At 39.0% G+C, this 20,212-nt stretch overlaps 1 protein-coding gene across 4 annotated transcripts in view; it reads right to left on the bottom strand.

Annotated features, from left to right (window-relative positions):
• Positions 1–20,212, bottom strand: part of Cdkl5 (cyclin dependent kinase like 5) — a 170,553-nt gene that overhangs the window by 146,006 nt on the left and 4,335 nt on the right. For 3 of the 4 annotated variants that reach the window (XM_051141722.1, XM_051141720.1, XM_051141723.1), the window contains exon 2: positions 17,621–17,725. The exons of the other annotated variant lie outside the window; for it this stretch is intronic. The gene's annotated coding sequence lies outside the window, so the exon portion shown is untranslated. The remainder of the gene's footprint in view (positions 1–17,620; positions 17,726–20,212) is intronic. 4 annotated transcript variants of the gene reach the window in all.

Below are 20,212 nucleotides of genomic sequence, written 5' to 3'. Positions count from 1 at the left end.
GGGGCTTTGGTCAACTGAAAATGGCCTTGGACCTACATAAACACATTAGAGAAGAACCATGCTTTAGGTGGCTGAGAGACATAGCCACCTAAACATAGGAGCATAGGAGCATAAACTGCTGTTAGAGAAGACCTGAGTTCAATTCCCCGAGTCAGACAGTTCACAACCACCTCTAATTCTGGCCTCAGAGGATGCAACACCTGCTTCTCCCTCCAAGGGTACCTGGAGTTGGACACACACACACACACACACACACACACACACACACACACACACGCACGCATGCACACACATACACACAAGCTCACACACTTGAACACATTTTCTTTCTTTCTTCCTCCCTCCCTCCTCTCTCTCCCCTCCCCTTTTAAACACACACATAGTCACATAAGTAAAAATAAGAAAATGCTTATAGCAATATAATTATACACGTGTTCTTAGTTACATAACCAACCTGAAAGATTAATTTAGCCAGGTGTAGGAGTACATATCTACACTCTTGGAAGACTTGCCTTTTTTTTGCTACAAGGTTAGACTCTTTCATTCTTTCTTTTTAAAAAATCCAACTTGGGCTGGAGAGATGGCTCAGAGGTTAAGAGCACTGCCTGCTCTTCTAGAGGTCCTGAGTTCAATTCCCAGCAACTACCTAGTGGCTCACAATCATCTACAATAAGATCTGGTGCATTCTTCTGGAGTGCAGGTATACATGCAGGCGGAACACTGTATACATAATAAAAATAAATAAATCTTCTTTAAAAATCCAATTATTGACTACAATCAATCAAATGAACAGGATTCTCAGAGGAAACATTCTACATTCTTAGTGCTCATTCCTTCAAGTCTACACACAAAATCTATGCATCTAAGGAAAGCCCTCAACTGATGCTGGACTATGACTGCTTTTAAGCTCAAACCATGTTTGGAAATCAAATTAGTTATATAAAATAAAATCTATTATTATTTTCTTCATTTTGATATAATTCTCAAAACGAGTTGATCTGGGGATGGAACCTCGGGGATATGCACTCATCTAAATGTACAGGTTCTGGAGATTGATGCCCATCATTTAGGTAAGGGAGGGAGTACAACAAAAGGATCTCAATAAATCATGGCAAATATGCAAATTACAATGACAACAAGCATTTGGAAAGTTTCTCTAAAAGATCTGTGAAGACTCTAAGTAGTTTAAGGAAAATAAAATAATGTTTCAAGTTTGTTTTCAGATTAATTACACACCAACAAAACACCACTTACATATAAAAAGAGTTGCTCATGAAACTCAGACATCCATACAAGTCTTCCTTTAACTATCATATAGCCCAGTCGTAAAAACTGGAATATATGAAAATTTTACTCAGCCATTAGGACAATATAAGTAGTCAATAAATGTTTGCTGGTTTCAACAAACACTACAACATCTCAAGATCCTAGGATAATGGAAGACAACATGCAAAATGAGACAATTCAAATTTAAATGAGCTATACAAATAAAAATGGTTACTAATACTTCAAAGGACAATGTTTACTTAAGTCTTGGAAGGCCATGCTTTACAATAAAGACAGGGTTTGAACTAGGTCTGGAAAAACATGTTTGGCCAAAAATAAGAGGTAACAAAATTTGATTTAAAAGACTGAGGATGAAGACTATGGATATAAATCAGTGTTTAGGCCTGTGTGAGGTGCTAGGTTCCATTTCCAGGACTCAAAAAGAAAAAGAAAAGAAAAAACCCCACTAAAGATTACTATATTAATCTAAATCGCATTATATTAGTCCCATAATGCTTTCATGTTTACCATTTCAGAACCGTTGAAACTGGAATTATGGATGTGTGTGTTGGTAAACACCTGGGGTCCTTTGCAAACTTATGCAGTGCTCTTAACCATTGGGCTCTCTTTCTCTAGTTCCCACCACAAAAAGCAAAAACAAAAACAACAAACAAACAAACAAAACACCTAAAGGAAAATAAATCCAAGTACACTAAGAATCCATACAGAGGTCAAAACAAAAACAAAACTAAGAACCCTGCATTTTAGAATGTAATCTTTGGGACAGTGACATAGTTTGTACACATACACAAATAAAAATAAATTCATGACTTAATTTGTCCACATATAACTAAAAATTAGAATACTAGGAACAAAAATACAGAAAAAAATGGAACATTCACCAATCATTTCTTTGTTCCAGAAGCATTTACTGTGCAAATACTCTATGATACCAGATGTAAGAAACAGTACAGTGAGCCAAACCAGTCAGACATGAACCATCTCTCCAGCCTCCAGTTTTGTTAGGTTTTGGGAGGGGTATTTTTATGTTATTGCATTTACTTATTCTGTGTGTGGCTCACATGTTGAGGCCAGGGGGCAGCCTTCAACAATCAGCTGTCTCTTTCCACCAGGAGGGTCTCCAAGTTTGAACTCAAGTGGTCAGGCTTAGTGGCAAGTACCTTTACTGAGACATCTCAGGCCCTCCCTTTAACAAAAAAAGGTACAACAAATGGGTCATTTACTCTGGCTCCAAACTTGAGATTATGTAGTCAAGGCTAGCCTGGAACATCTAATCCCTCTGACTCAGCTTCCTGAATACAAGTGTGTACTACTATGACTGACTCTAACCATTGAATTCTAGTGTTCCTATTAAGCAGCTTATATACACAGGGACAATAATAAAACAGGAAGATGTGAACATACAAAGAGAGTGAGGAGTCGGGAGAGTTATATGGGAGGGGTTATAAGGAGGAAAGAGAAGGGAGATATGTAATTAAAGTATAATCTCAAACATAAAAATAAATTAAAATAATAAAAGTAATGGATTTTATTTGATTTCAAGGTGGGTGAATGGCTGTCAACGTGTCAAGATAGGGTCTCATATAGCCTAGGTTAGCTTGGGAATGTCTTTAACTCCTGATCCTCCTTGCTCTACCTCATAAACACTGGGAACTGGGGTTATTAATACAAGCAGGGTCTACCTCAACCAGCTTTCAATGTACCATTTGATAACATATTGTTCTATCATTCAACAACTATTTATTCAGCACCTACTGTGTCTGGAAATATAATGGTAAGCATTCTTATACAGCCCCATATACTGTATTTTTACCCCTTTGTCAGAAACTGAGCAAGATCACCCTTCAAGGTCCCTATACATAAAATGGAGCTAATAGTCACTCTTACAGAGATGTAATGGAGTAAATGTGGCAAACCAACCTTTAAAGTGTTCTGTGCTCAAATGAAATGACATAGTTGAAAGACTGAAACCGTCAGAAAGAACAGCATGCTAAAAAGGCAGGAAGGGTGACTTAGAAATAAAAAATATACACTAACCTGACGTTTATCCTTAGACAGGAAACAGTCTTAATATCTCCATACCCCTTCATTTAGCAAGGCTTCAGTAAGCACATGTGATTTTTTTCTATCTACGGTAGGATGTTCTATATTTATTTTAATAATCTACCAATGAAGAAAGAATACACAGAGAAATATTGAACTAGTGTATATTATTCAGTCAGTACTGTGCTGGGCACTTAACTATGCTATTTAGTTTTCAAAATCCCCTTGAAAGGTACTTTTTGTTGCTACTGTTTTTTGAGACAGGGTCTCACTGTAATGGGCTGGCTAGTACTGGCTTTGTAGCTCAGGTTGGATTCTGTGCTAACCGTTTTTTGTTAACCTGACATATCTGGGAAGAGAGGATCTCAATTGTAGAAATGCCTCAACCTGGCTTATGGGCATGTCTGTGGGACATTTTGTTTTTTTGTTCCTAGATAATGTTGGAGGGTCCGGCTTGTTGCAGGCTGCACCATCCTTTGGCATGTGGGCCTAGGCTACATAAGAAAGATAATCACAGTTTCTATATGGCCTCTGCTTCAAACTTCTGCCTTGAGTTTCTCCCTCCCCCCACCTCCCCACCCCACCTCTCTCTCCCTCTCTCCCTCCCCCATGCCTCTCTCTTTTCTTTTGTTTTTGTTTTTTTCTACACAGGATAGCATTATGTAGCTCTGGCTCTCCTGGAACTTACTATGTAAATCAGGCTGGCCTGGAACTGCACAGCGATCCACCTGCCTCTGTCTCCTGAGTGCTGGGATTAAAGGCATGTGCCACCATGGCCTTTTTTTCTTTTTCGTAATTAGTTGAATTTTATTTTTAAAATAGAGGTGTGTGTGTATATACATTCACATGAATATAGGTGTATTCAGAGGCCAGAAGAAGGCATCAGATCCGCTGGAGCTACAGGAAGTTGTAAGTCAATAATGTGGACCCTGGGGACCTACCTGGGATCCTCTCAAAGAGCAGCAGGTGCTTACCACTATCTCATCAGCTCCTAGGAAAGGCATTCTAGAATGAGAACCTTAAGAATAAGAGTATGATAAGAGGGGCTAGAGAGATGGCTCAGCAGTTAAGAGAACCCAAAATCCCAGCATCCACATGGCAGCTCACAACTGTCTGTTAACTCCAAGACCTGACACCTGTACACAGATATACATGCAGGCAAAACATAAAATACTTTTTTAAATGAAAGGGAAAAAAACACAAGAATATGGGCAGAGACAACAGAAGAGGCAAAAGGGAAACCAAGGATTCAACAATGTTACTAAACCTCAGCACTGCTGACATTTAAGGTGAGGTAATTCTGTTATGGGCAGTGAGCTTGTACATCCTAGGATGTTTGCCAGCATCCTTGGCCTCTACCCAAAGATGTCCTGAGAGCAAAAACAAAAAACAAAACAAAACAAAACAAAAAACCAAAAAACAAACAACAAAACAAAAACAAAAACCTGTCCTGCCCCATTGAGAACTCTCCAAGAACAACATAGGGAGAAAGTGAGGGAATAGGTGATAGGAAAAGACTGTTGAAATAGCTGTAGTGAAGTTGAGGCTCCCTGGCCATGGCCTAGTCTCAAACAGCAGTCAATCACCAAGAAGTATGTCAGATGGGAAAGATGAGAAGGAAAGGGCAGGTCTAAGGACAGAAGATGATTTATTTGAAGATGGTTCCAGGAGTTGAACAACACCAGACATGAGTGATGATGACTTAGTAGCAAATATGAAACTAATGTGTAGGATTTGTAACAACCAATGCAAAACCATTGGTTTGAATGTCTACTCCAAGACTAATGCCAATATGTAGTTGGCATTATAACAGCATTAATAGGTAGAACCTTATTGAGTGTGGTAGCTGGAGCCTTGAATCCCAACATTATCATGACAGAGGCCAGCAGATCTCTATGAATTCAAGTTTGGCCTGGTTTACATAGTGAGTTCTAGGGCAACCAGGCTTACCTAGAGAGATTCTGTCTGAAAAAAAAAAAGATGTGGGCTCTTCGAGAATTTATCATGTCATAAGGACTCTCCTTCAAGAATATACTGATGTCATTATTAAGAGAGTAGTTACTAATAGAAAAGATGACCTGGGCCTAATTCCCTCTCTATATATTGTGTTTCCTTGCCCTTCTGTCATGGGCTCACATAGCATTAATGATCTCAACACACATTGAAACTATGTTTTTAGATTTCCAAGTCTCCATAAACATGAGTCAAATAATATAGGAGTATGTTATGGAAGCAGAAAATGGACAAAGTGGGGTTGTGCACCATTACATATTCCCTTCTGAGAATCTTAAAATTGTTTTCTAACAGAAGTTATCATTTATGTATCGATTATAGTCTGCAAAAAAATTCTATGAATTTAATCCAGATAATGGAAAAAACAGGCTCCTGATGGTTACACTTTGGAAACTAACTCTTAAAAAATAAAAATTATACTAGATACTATGAACTATGTTCTACACAACCACGTAACCTGCATAAGGTAGAGGATTTCTGTGGTTGTAACTTCTTATGTTTTTTTAAATACTTGGTGACACAGTCAGGAAGAAAATAACAACAGGAACAAGTGACACAAATAGTGACAATATAGTACCCACAATTTTCCACAGGACAAAGATTTGCTTCTTTCTTTCCCCTAAACCAAGAACTGGAAAGTCAAATGACTATAAAGTCAAGAAGCTGAAAAATGACCCAAATCTGTGCACAGGAAGAAGCTGGATGTAAACCACCAGTAAATACACAGATACTTTTCAGTGAAAAAAAAAAAAGCTCCACATGTCAGTCCAAGACTGTGCCAAGAAAAAGTGACCAAAGCACTAAGACATGAAAAAGAAAAGAGCCTCCTTCTCCTGAAAATCTAACTTACACTTCTCACTGGCTAAAATTAATGAATCCCAACAATGATCAAAAGGCTGCAAGATGGTCTTCAGATACAGAATTTATACTCCCTCTTCTGAGCAATGTAGTAGAAGTTTTGGTGTCTTTAAAAACTCAGGTGTGGAATCCCAGGTGTGGAATATGGGGCTGCTACTGTTTGTTCACACTCATTACCTATGATGATCTTGTGCTCCAGCAGTGGTGTTACTTTAATTCTGGGGACTCTTGAGAGGGAATAAATGCCAAGACCCCCAATAGTGACTATGATGGCTGCTGTTCTCCCTGCTGCTGCTCACTACTGCTGCTGGTTCATCTTGGGGCTGCATTTGATAGTGTTGGTTTGCTGGACTGCTGGATAACCTGAAATGAAGACTGGACTTGCCCCCAAGGACTCCAACGACCCTAACCAGTAGGAAGTAGCTGAGACTTAGGCCCCTTCTCCCTACTAACCTTCCTCTCCTACCTGGTGTTGGTGTGTTGGAAGGGATTGGGGTAAAGGGAGATAGGGATATAAGAACCCCATTAAAATAGTTAAAAATACACACCAACTGAGCAATACCTCAAAAAGTGCCACTGGGGACGTGGTCAAATATGGGGCACCAGAGTTCATGTCAGAGTCAGTCTCCACTGAGAAGCAATATTTTTAAAGATCACAAACACAACTGAGAATATCAGGAGTCCTCAGACTGATGGAATACACCAAATAAGTGCAAGATAAATAAAAACAAATCCATGGCTAAAGATAGTGCAGAGAAACTGCCAACCAAAACCAAACCAAAACAAAACAAAACAAAACAAAACAAAATGTCTCCAAAAGAGGCCCAAGAGAAAAAATAATGATTTGCCTACTAGGAAATTACAAGTGAATCAACTAGAGACTTCTTATTAACAAAACTTGTCAAAGCATAAGAGACTCACATTATCAATGTACAGGGAGAAAACTACTGTCAACCTGAAATTCTATGCCCCACCGAACAATCATTCAAGAGAAAACATGAAGTTGGGGAGGTTTCAGAAACATTCAGAACAGACTTACTACAGATGGACAGTTACTGAAAGAACTAACTACTTAAGAATATTTAGACAGAATGTGATGTTCTCTTAGGAAGCCACATGTGCATTAGAGAGCTTGCAGATAGCTTGACCTTGGCTGAGTACAACTCTAGGATTGTGAAGAGGTGGGATTGTTCAGGTCAAGAATCAAATTATTTTGGGTTACTACTTGTTCCTTTTTAATAGCCTATTTGTGACCTAAAACTTCTTGACTTTTAGATAAAACTCTCGGAATATATCACTAAGCTTACCATGCGTTGTCCCTTCAACACTAAAGCTGATACTGTAAGAAATATATCTAAGGCTTACAATTTCCCCTCTTACCTGGGCTATCAATTAACATAAAACGCCTATGTATTTTCTAAGTACATCCATTCATAAGCTTCTTTACTATGACTATAAAAGTTCACATCATCTTTCCCATGGTAGAACAGGTCATTCAGAGTAACTTGAATCCATGTTCTCAGATCATGGTTACTCATATTTGGCTCCTTTCCTTAAAGCAGGGTCAGTATTTTTATGTTTACAGAAGGAAACTTAGCCAACAAGGAAGAAAAAGGGTGAAGGAAGAACAGCTAAGAAAAAAAATTGAAGAACATATTGGTGCACAAAGTATTCACTGTGCTTATCCGCTTAAGGTAGTTTAATTGAAGCAAAATTAACATATAAGAAACATTATTCTGGAAGAGGCCACCAGGGTTAAGAATAAACATTGTAAAATCTCAGTCAAATTTAGGAGAATAGGAATGATAATTAAATTCAGGTTTAACTACATATATATGCTAGATTCTTAAGAATAACCATTTATCTGGCTCAACCTACAGCAAACAGCTGGCTCCTAGAGTAAAGAAACAGGGGGAAAGGAGACAATCCAGTACTTACCTGGAATAGATTGCAAGTGAACAGCAAAAAAAGGAGTTTGAAAACAGGTTGCAAAGTGGGGAAAGCCTGAGTGGCTTGCTGAAGGGGTAGTGTGAATCTTCTGGGGGCTGCAGAGTTTGGGGAGGCCCAATCTCTTCCAGGATCTTGAGCCTCCAGCCACCAACCCCTGCCCATACCCCACAGGCACTGAGGCAAAAAGCCCTGAGGGTATCCATTGTGATGCAGGCTGCACAGTAGCAGTAGTACAAGGAGCAGGGCACTCCCCAGATCATGACCATGTCCAACAGAGAAAGAAAGGCAGTTGTTACTTCTAACCACTTCTATCTTTAAGAGCTAGTTGGAAGCTCCCAGCAAGGGGGATTACAGAAGGAAGCTGTATCCTACTTCTGAGAGTGGGACAGCATTCCACAAAGAGGCCAACAGAACACACAGAGGGGCAAGACCCTGGGACTTCAACCTAAATCCAAGGTTTAATCAGAAAAACAGAGGCCACATTCTACCACTCCATCAAGCTAAAGAACCTCTAGGAACAGTAAAGCAAATTTCAAAAGAAAAACAAGAGCCTGGAAAAAACAAAACAAACAAACAAAAACTTGTCAAGGCAAAACTCAAAGGGGAGACTCAAGATTTTGAATGGAACAGATACTAACTCCCACTCTAAAGCAAAGTATCACTAAGAGAATTTGAAGCCTGGGGTACTCTGAGGGAAACCACAATGATAGGGAAAAAGAAACAGGCCAACTCTTAACTGGATTAACTCAAATCCTAGCATTAAAGGCCTAGAAGAAAGACATGCCCATGCAAAATACAATAGTCATGCACCTTCATCTCCACCACTGCACACAGTAAGTCAGGCTTGCAACAGCTATAAGAAAATTAAACCACGAGGCATAAGAGAATACAATGAAACAAATGCTCAGAAAACACAAAAGAGTTAAACAGTATGTTGGGGGCTCTGGCCCCCAAAAATCAACAACATGAAAAAAAAATCAGATGGGGGAATTCCAGCAGAGAAATGGAAACTGTAAAAAGCAATCAAATGAAACTGCCACCAGTGCAATGCTACCATCTAAGAGAGACACCCACTTCAACAAGTTCACAGCAGACACAAACCAGCCAAGGAAAGAAATTAGTGAACTTGAAGGTGGGTGAATGTCATGCTGGGGGAGAGCTTAATAGGAAAGATCTGTGGGGCAGTATCAAAGGCTGTGACATAATATAACTAGACTCATGGAAAGAAGAAAGAACAAGACAGAAGTACTTGAGGAAATAATGGCTAAAAAATATCCCTAAATGATCATAAGATTCGAATGCCAGATAATCTAAAAAAAAAAAAAATACTCTTACATTATTGCCACCATTACTTAGTAACACTAAAGACTAAATTCCCAAAGCCCTGTAATTGCCACTCCTTCAAAACCTGGGGCTGGAGACATGGTTCAGTGATTTTAAGAGCACTTACTGCTCTTGCAAAACACCTGGGTTGGGTTTTCAGGAGCAAAATCATAGTTCACGATTGTCTATAATTCCAGTTCCAAGGAATATGACACTCTCTGCTGCCCTCCATGGGCTCCTGCATGCACAATGCACACATGCATACACACAAATGTAAAAATCTGCATTTTTAAAAAAGAAAATTCCTTTAGCAACATGATTTACAGGTCATTAATTCAGTATGATCGCCACTACACCAGGCTCACACTGTGCCCAAGCATCCATTGTGTAACTTACTTGTCAAACTGATGTCACAAGCCCATATGAGAGGCTTGGGGTACACGTTTTCCAGTAAAGTAGAGCCTGTAAATTAATTTGAAGGTAGAAAGGATACTTAAAACTACTGGACACCTCAAAAACTGCAGAAGCCTTCTAACTAATTTATATCATGGCAAATTAATTTTTTGGTTACATTACTGCATTCCCAGAGTATTTTTATGTGACAGTATTTTACCTCAGTATGGTAACACATTTAAAACTAGTTTGCCAGCCTAAAAAGACCTAAGTAGGAGCCTAGGGGTTTGTGAAGACACATGATAAATATGCAACATGCGCCAAGAACAGCACTTTTGTTTGATGGTAAAGGAGGAGGAAGGGGAAGGAGAAAGTGGGGAGGGAGAGAGAGATGGGGTCAGAGAGAGATTATCATAAATGAGGACTCTGCAATTACATTAACTAGCATAATAAATCATGAAAAAACTCCATTTGTTATTTTTACAATTACCAGCTTTGGCTTTCTCATCAACTGTACTATTAACGCTGGTGGAAGAGTTTATATCACCCCAGAGGAAACCATCAGCACCTATTCATGTACCAATGTGGGGCCAAAGATAACACAATTATGTCCATAGGCAGGTGACTGAAAAGGCATCTCTACAGGGGGGAGCAGAAAAGGAAATTCACAAAATAGGTACCTAATATAGAGGAGAAGCCAACAAACAAGAAGGTACTGGCATGAGATGGGAGATGACAGAAAAGGGGCACCTTTCAAAGGAGAAATGTCTACTGCATATTTCCTATGTGCCACATGCTGTGCCTACACCATGCCATCACAGAGTTTACAGCTCAAAACAAATACCATGGAGCTGGGCACGATGGAGCCTGCCTTTAATCCCAGCACTCAGGAAGTCAGAAACAGGAAGATCGCTTTGAGTTCGAAGCCAGCCTGGTCTACAAAGCAAGTCCAGGGCTGCCAAGGTTACATAGAAAAGACCGATCTTTAAAAATAAAAACAAAAACAAAAAACGTACCACGGGCTTGTCCATTATCCTAAGACTCACCACTATTTCAACTACTAGTTTTAATATTCATACATTCTCAAGGGCCATAAAAAAAGAAAACCAAAGTCCTGGGACAATGTGAGGCGTTCAAAACATGAATTCATATCTTTGTCATTGTTATTTTTGCAATTCTCCTGGGTTTACATGCCTATTTATAGATCTCTGTCTTGAATATACCCTCTTAAGGTCCATTTCTTTACCCTGACATATCTGGGCTTCTCTTAAGGTTCATTTCACCCACTCTCAAACCACTCTTCGTTCCTTTTTTTTTTTTTTTTTTTTTTTTTGGTCTTAAGTCTGCCTAGGCCACTTGTCCCATGCTTTTCCATTTGAATGTACTATGACCCAATGCTTTAGTCACTGTATTTGGCCTCTCCTCCTGGCTTACAGAACGTTCTCTCAGTTGCCTGAACAGTAACAATGACACTCAAATACTCAAACTGTTCCCCTAGCATAAGGTCAGCCAAGAAAGTTTCAATTTCCTTTACCAATCCTGCATATATGGAGACAGAGAGACTTCAAAACACACCTCTAAATCAAGAATATTGACTCTGGAGACTAGAGAAACCAGTAGGACAAAAACTTTGGTTTCCTGTTCCTTATTCGGAAAAGAGAAAATTATTTTCAAGTACATGCCCTGGGCTGGACAAAACTGAAAAAAAAATCCTGACATAAACCATTTTCCAACTCTTCAACTCAACCACCAAGAAAGGGAGCAAGGAAGGGCCACCAACAAAGGTGGAAGGGAGGAAAGGAGGAAGGGAGGGAGGAAGGAGGGCAGGCAGGCAGGCAAACTGAACAGGTATAGGACAGTTCCAAAAACCCTAAGAACCAATGCTGAAAGTAAGCTAAGTTAACGGCTACATCAAAAGGTAGGTTACACAGGAAATCCTGGAAGAATGTGATGATGCTGTGGTTATTATTTGTATATGTAGAAGGAGAAAGTGGAAATAGCAGCATTCAGTACAGGTCGGAGCTAACAATTCTAAACCAATGAAGACCTGAACCTCATGCAGTCAGCAAGGCAAACAAAAATCATGCATGGCTGAAGGTATCATTTAAAAATAAACTAAATGTCTGGCATGGAAGTACACACCTGTAATTCAAATGCATCCTCTGCTAAAAGCAAGGCTACTTGAGACTTTTTGTCTTATAGAAAAAAAAATCTCCTAAACATGTTAGGATGCTTACTGTAGGAGAACGCAACAAATCTGGATATTCAAAATAGCACCTCTGCAGAGCATGAGCACACATAAATTAATCTCAACACAAAAAGGCTAAAACACAGGCTGGATGGCCTAGGGAGTTAAGAGCATAAAGCCTAAATTCAGATACCCCAGTGCTTGTGTAAAAAAAAAAAAAGCCAGGTGTGGCCCTTCATGAACCTAAATCCATTTCTGCTGGGGATCTGGGCTCAGAGACAAGAGGATTGGCTCAGGGGCGCTGGCCAGCCATACAAGTTTAACATGGAGAATGATAGAGCATAATACCAGACATTCTCCTCTGGCTTACATCATACATTTACACATGTGTATACACTGAGAAAGTAACGAAGAATAAAAGTCTGATGCAGAATAGTTTAATATAAATGACAAGGTCATGAAGAAACGAGACTTGAAATGGTACTCTTCCTGAAGTCGGGTGCCCATGAACAATATTAACAAGATTACTTCAAGACACTGTAAGTGCACCAAAAAAAATTACAGAATAAGAAAGAAACAACATACGTGTTACAAAATATTAAAACAGATCCAAGATGCTGTATTTGGAAAAACAAAAGAATAATCAAATTTAATGTTGCTATTTAACAAAATGTTTCATTAAGACATTAAATAACTTCAGCAGATAAATGGTATGAGGGAGAACCAGCGGCAGTTTTAACTTTAAATAACGAAGAGAAAAATGAAACTGTTAGAAAAAAATATTTTAATTCAGTTATAAATAGAAATGAAATTCCTTTGTAAGGTTAACAGCATGGTGGAGGAGAAAAGCAATCTTTAGAAAAGTAAAGGTAGCTTTTTCAAAAACAAGCAACGAGTACTGCAGATGACAATCCATCAAGGAAGCAGTTGCAAAAAAAATTTAACAAGATGAGAAGAATATTTTACCTTGCAGAGATTATGAACTTTTTGAGGAACTGTTAAGATTCCACTGAGCTCTAATTCTTGGCTTTTTTGCAGCCATGCATCTCACATCACACCCCTGCTTAAAAATCTCCAATGGTTCCCCACATCAGGTGGCTCCCAAGGAGCTCCAGAGGATCCAATCCCTTCTGGAATCCTGGACACTCATACAAGGGTGTGGAGAAATGACTCCATAGTTAAGGGCACTTGTTCAATAGTTAAGGGCACTTGTTGTACTTGCAGAGGACCTGGATTCCATTCCTAGTACCTACATAGTGGCTCACAACCATCTGTTAACTCCAGCCCCAGGCAATCTGGTACTCTCTTCTGACCTCTGCTGGCACCAGGCACAAATGTGGTGCACATACATATATACAGGCAAAACCAAGCATACACATAAAATAAATCAAACAAAAAAGTAGCATACAAGGACATTAGATAGCATTATGGCATTTTCTTTTGAGATGATCTTAATTTATTTTTAATTACTTAGAAGAGAGAGTATGTGCACTTGAGTGCAGAGGATTCCAGAAGGGATCAGATGCCCTGGAGCTAGAGCTAAGTGTTGTTGTGAACCACCTGCCATGGGTGCTGGGAACTGAACTTGAGTAGTATATCACAGAACCACCTCTCCAGCCCCTCATTTTATGGCATTTTCAAAGCAATATGTTTTGGTTTTAGTATATTCTCTTCTCCCTCTATCGTCCCTCTTCCCTCTCACTTTCTTTCTACATTTCCCAGTCTCCTTCCAGATCTCAGGTCACCTGCCATCCACCACCACAATCACAATCTTTTTGCCCTCCACTGGCCACTCCTCAGCACATCTCTTATCTCCTGGCCTCCTTTCTTGTTTTACCCATTTAAACATTATATACATGTACATATATATTTTAAAATATATAATATATACATGTAAAATATATAATATAAATATATAAATGTATAAATATGTATATTTCTATATAGTTAACCATTATATCAAGCTAAGAGTCAAAGATCTTATTTTTCAAAAGTCTCTAAGTCTCTCACTTTGTCTCAGGACATTTGCACCTACTGTTTTGGAAACCACATTTCTCAAAGCAATCCTTCTTATCTTTAAAATTCACCTAAAAGTGGCCTGGTGGCACTCAGAGGAAGGACAGCAGGTTGCCAAGAAGAGACTTGATACCCTATGAGCATATACAGGGGGAAGTAATCCCCCTCAGGAACAGTCATAGGGGAGGGGAATAATGGGAAAATGGGGGGGAGGGAAGAATGGGAGGACACAAGGGATGGGATAAACATTGAGATGTAACAAGAATAAATTAATAAAAAAATAAAAAATTAAAAAAAATTCACCTAAAAGTTATCTCAAGGTGACCTTCCTATTAAGCCTCAGAATAGGTTAGCCACCTTAATCATGTTATTTGTTCCCACAGGTGACTTCCTTCCTCCTCTGTCTCCATCTCAAAACTAAACTCTTAATTAGAGGGCAGGGCCACAGTAGCTACTCATTAAGTATTTGCTAAATGAAGCAAAAGCAGATATCAGGATGTAAGCTAGATTGTCCTACAATGAACTGATACAGGATGAAATTCCATTTTACACAAAATTAACTTTTGTTTATGTCAACCAATTTTGAATAGCCTTCTCAGTGATGTTCCCTTGAGAAGCCTATGCCTTCACTCAGGCATAGCTTATTTGTTCACGAGTGCCTTCCTATTGACCACTCCCCTCACACTTGCCACCTGCCATCCACCACCACAATCACAACCGCTACAACCACCATGACCACCACAACCACACTTCAATCTTTGTTCAAACTATATCCAGGGGCTGGAGAGACAGCTCAGCAGTTAAGAGCACTGGCTCCTCCTCTTCCAGAGGACCTAGGTGCAAATCCCAGCACCCCCATGGCACCTGACAATCATCACAACTTCAGTCGCAGGTCATCTGACATCCTCTTCTGGCATGTATCCAGACATATACATAAACAAAACACCCCTACACATAAAAATAAATATTTTTAAATCCTTTTTAATAAATTCCAACTCTGCTTCAGGAGAAAATGTTCTTCATGTATGTATTTTACACCTTGAATTTTAAAATTAATTGTAATACTATTAATAATAATTACTAGCAATTAAAGCCTATATGTCCCACAAGTACCTGACAAGCTAGGGTGGAGGGTGGATTAATGCTAGGGTATGTCTCATTTAAACCAACTCTGACAATCCGTGAAAGATAATACTTCTCAGGAAACTAGTTTCCACAATTGGCCAAATGTCAGGGAACTTGGCAAATCCAATCCAACAAGGTTTCTTCAGCTATCATTTATCACCATTTTGTGGGGGATACGTGTGTATGCATATGTACATGTTCTTGTGTGCACATATGTGTACTTAGGTGTTCACATGTGTCTGGAAACAAGAGCTCAACATCTGGTGACTTCCTAGACTATTCTGCTCTTAATGTGATAACGTTTCTCATTGAATTTGGAGACACTGATTCAGCCAGACTGGGTGGCCCACAAACATCTGGGATTGACCTGTCTCTACCCCATCATGACCACTGAGGTTACCAGTGTGTGCTTGCCCCACACCAAGCTCTGTATTAAATTAATTTTATCTTTTTTTGAAAATAGATTTTTTTACACAATATACTCTGATTATAGTCTCCTCATCCGCAGCTCCTCCCCTACTCTCCATCACTCAACTCTACACATTTTTTTCTCTCAAGCATTAGAAAACAGGCATTTAAGTCAGGCTCAGTGATGCATGCCTATAATCCCAGCACTCAGGGAGGCAGAGGCAAACATATCACTGTGAGTTCAAGGCCAGTCTAGTCTACAAATCAAGTCCAGGATAGCCAAGGCTACACAGAGAAACCCTGTCTGAAAAGACCAAAAAAATTAAAATAAAATAAAAAGTAAAAGAGGAGTCTAAAAATAATAATAAAATAAAAACCAGAATAGGGCAAAATAAACAGAAAAAGAGCCAAAGAAAATCACAGGTAACACATAGAGATAGAGATACACACACACACACACACACACACACACACCCCGCAAGAACAAAATCAGAAACCAACAGATGTGTACAGTAAAAACAAACAAACAATCACAAAGCATAATGAGGCCAGAAAAAAAAAAGACATCTTTTTTTTCCTTTTCTTTCTTTCTCCTCCGGCCCCCCATCCCACCGCCTCCTCTGACAAGGCTTCTCTGTGCAGCCTCAGGTGTCCTGGATTCACTTTGTAGACCAGGCTAGCAGAGATCCACCTGCCTCTACTTCCCAGTGTGCTGGGATCACAAGTCTGCACCACTGCATCAAGATACCTTAAAAAAAAAAATTAGTACTAGGGACTGATCTCAGATCTTCAAGCTTGCATGGCAAGCATTTTACCAACTTACTCATCTCCCCAGCCCCATTTGTCACCATTTTTTATTTTTTATTTGCCATATCTTCCTATATGTTTGATCTGATTTATTGTAACTTAATCTCACTTTGCCAAGAATCTAATCTTTAGGCATAATACAAAGATCTGTAACTGCAACTTGCCTAAAATAATTTAAGGGCAATCTTTGTTTTGGTTTGGTTTTTCAAGACAGGGTTCCTCTGTGTAGCTCTGGCTGTCCTAGAACTCACTTTGTAGACCAGGATGGCCTATATATATGTTTATACATACACACACATATATATATACACACATATATATACACATATATATATACACACACATATACGATGGGCAGCTTGGTCTTCATGTGGGTCTCCTAACAATTTAGCAGAGAAGTCTCTGACATGGACTCTGCTGCCTGCTTTTGGATCACTTTCCCCTACCCGGGCTGCCTTGTTGGGCCTCACTTGATTGATGTGCCTGGGTGGGTTGATAATGAGGGTGTTCCCTTTTCTGAGGAGAAGAGGAGGATGGGACTGGGAGGAGAGGAAGTAGGGGGCTATGGTTGAGTTAAGTGATTAAATAAATAAATTTCTAGAAAATAAAAATTTAAATGGCCCAGGTTTTCAACCAAGCCTGACAGACAACCTGGGTTCAATACCAGGAACCCACACAGTAGAATGAACACCCAACCCCTGGAAACTGTATTTTGACCTGTACACATTCCATGTACATATGCATGCATACACACAAGCACACAGAATAGTTATAAATATTTATGTATGTATAAATAAATAAATAGAGATAGATAGATAGACAGACAGACAGATAGATAAAGGGCTGGAGAGATGGCTTAGTGGTTAAGAGAAAGTACACTCTTGCATAGAACATGGGTTCATTCCCCGCAACCACATTCTAGATCTGGAAGGTCCAATTCCTCTAGATTTTTTGGGCATCTATTGCTTACATACATATACACACTCAGACATACATGTACACACACAGACACACAATTAAAAAGTAAAAGATAAGTTTTAAAAATGAATAATGTTTTAAAACAAATGTACTCATCCATGTTTCATTAGCTCTCAGAAACCTGTTTTCTCACTATTTATCTAAAGTTATTGCAGGGCGGGAGAAATGACTCAGCAGTTAAGAATACTTGTTGCGCCTGCAGAGGACCCAGGTTTCTTTTCTAACACCCACATTGGGCAACTCACAGATGCTTGCAACTTCAGATCTAGGGAATCTGATGACCTCTTCTGGATTCTGCAGCCACTGTATATATAGAGTACACCCAAGAACCCACACCTACACAAACAAAACATAAACATATATTTTTTTTTCCAGAAATCACTTCAATGGTACTATTAGATATTAGGAAAGAAATATATTCATAGCTGTTAAATATTAGAAACACTATTTCAACCCAGTTATGACTGAATTGGCAGTAATCTATTAATATCAGACCAGCACTATTTGTCTAATCTGTGTTTACAAATCCAGACACAACAGAGTTACTGATTTACCTGCATAGCATTTTAAGAGTCACTTTCCCACAAGAATTATTTATCTAAAGGTTAGACACACCTTTCCAAACACTTCTAATCAAAGCATATCCCCCTCATTATGTATGCCCAAAAGATGACATGTAAGCTATCCTATAAGCAGTCCCCACCTATATCATTAACGCACTAGGCAAAGACCAATTATCCCACAATGTGGCACAAGTAGGCAGTGTTATACAATTTTATCCTTTTTCTATATTCCCTAGCTGGGTTTACTCTCCAGTCCACATAAATGATACCTAAGAAGAAAATGATACAAGTAGGAATGTCATGACTAAATCTCACCACAATCCAGTCTGAAGCAACACAGAAAGTACAAAAGGTTTGGGTATCTGAACACAATGAAGACTGCTCTATAGCTCACACAACAGAGATGACCTGTCAAGGACAATCAGAACTCAAATAAGAGATCAAATAGTAAACAGCACAATGTCACTGGCTCTGTACCAAGAAAACCAATTATTCTGTCTTATATTCTGTCTTATATCTGAAAATGATTTTTCCTTATACAATAACTGTATGATTTTTCCCCTCAATTTCTTTTCTATGCATCTCTAATATATCCCTAAGACTGGTGTTATTTTATTTGCCAGCTTTACAAAAAGAAGAAAACAGGACTAGGAATGTGCTTCAGCTGCCTAGCTCGTTTGAGGCTCTGGGTTTTCTACTTAGCATCATGCTTAGGTCAAAACTTGAAACAGGCCCGAAAGGTGGCTCAGTAGGTAAAGGTATTTGGCACTAAGCCTAATGAGTTTAATTCTAGAGGTCCACATAGCGGAAGGAGAGAACTGATTCCTGAAAGTTGTCCTCTGACTTGCACAGGCATGTTTATACTCTCACAAATAGACAGAAACACACACATGCACGCACATACACACACACCACCAAATAAATAAAAATGTAATAAATATTTAAAAGTTGAAAGTCAAAAATTATATGTGTAAGTTATATTTTAAAGATAGCTTTTAAGATGTTACTAGTGCCAGGGAAGGGAGAGGCAGGAGGATCTCTGTGAATTCAAGGCCAGATTGGTCTGCAAAGTGAGTCCAGAATAGCCAAGGCAACACAGAGAAACCCTATCTTTTAAAAAAACACACACAAAAAATGTTACTGGTATTTGATGACTAAGAGGTCTAGTTGAAGCAGATAAATAGGATTTCAAAAATTATGTTTCAAGAGGAAATTATTTTTGAGAATGATGGAAATATTCTGAAAATTGATAATAGTGGCTATAAGCCTACATAAATTTATTAAAGAATGTTGATTAGTATACTTTTATAAGAGACAAATTTGCTTGGGGCAGGGCACACATCTAATTTCAGGACTAAAGAGGCAGAAGCAGGTTGATGTCTTTTGAGCTCAAGGCCAGCCAGGTCTACACACTGAGACTGCCTTTCAAAAATAAACATGTTAAAGTATATACTGACACGGCACACGCCTTTAATCCCAGCACTCGGGAAGCAGAGGCAGGTGGATCACTGTGAGTTCGAGGCCAGCCTGGTCTATAAAGTGAGTCCAGGACAGCCAAGGTTACACAGAGAAACCCTGTCTCAAAAAAACAAACAAACAAACAAACAAATAAATAAATAAACTATATATGGAAAGATGTACTTTGTAGAGAAGACAAGAAATATTGCCAAGGTTCCTTCTATGCACAACATCTTTCTGATCTGGTCAAGGAATGTAGCTAATAACAGAATACTTGCCTGGAATATTCAATACTCTGGATTCTATCCCTAGCAACACGCACGCACACACACACACACACACACAGGCAAAATTGAATTCAAAGGGTATCTGCATAGTCTTTATTAGTATGGTAAATTTAATCAAGCAGTGAAAAGCTATAATGAATATGCAGAAACATGAAGCATCAAGTGTTTAACCAGAAACAATTATCTCATTTTGGACATACATGATTGAAACACTTATCTCATTTTGCATATACACGATAATATGTACAACTTTCATTTATGAAAGACTCACACCAATGAACCTGTACTTGCAAAAGTCTATTCTTCTGATTTTCCTGACTAGCAGTCTTGATGGATCTAGTCCAGTTCTCCATGTCACAGAAGGCTAGACAGCCTTGCCAGTGAGGTCCATCAAATCCAGGAAGCAAGTTTATACCTCCCAGGCTCTCCAGGCACAAGGTACAGAATAAATTCAAAACAGGCTTTAGAAACCATACTCTTCAAGAGAGGCATAAAGCATGGCTTGGAAAAGCACA

Source organism: Acomys russatus, chromosome X (genome assembly GCF_903995435.1).
Source record: "Acomys russatus chromosome X, mAcoRus1.1, whole genome shotgun sequence".
Lineage (NCBI taxonomy): Eukaryota > Metazoa > Chordata > Mammalia > Rodentia > Muridae > Acomys > Acomys russatus.
Note: the sequence above shows the minus strand (reverse complement) of the source record. Positions and strands in the feature narration are given on the sequence as shown.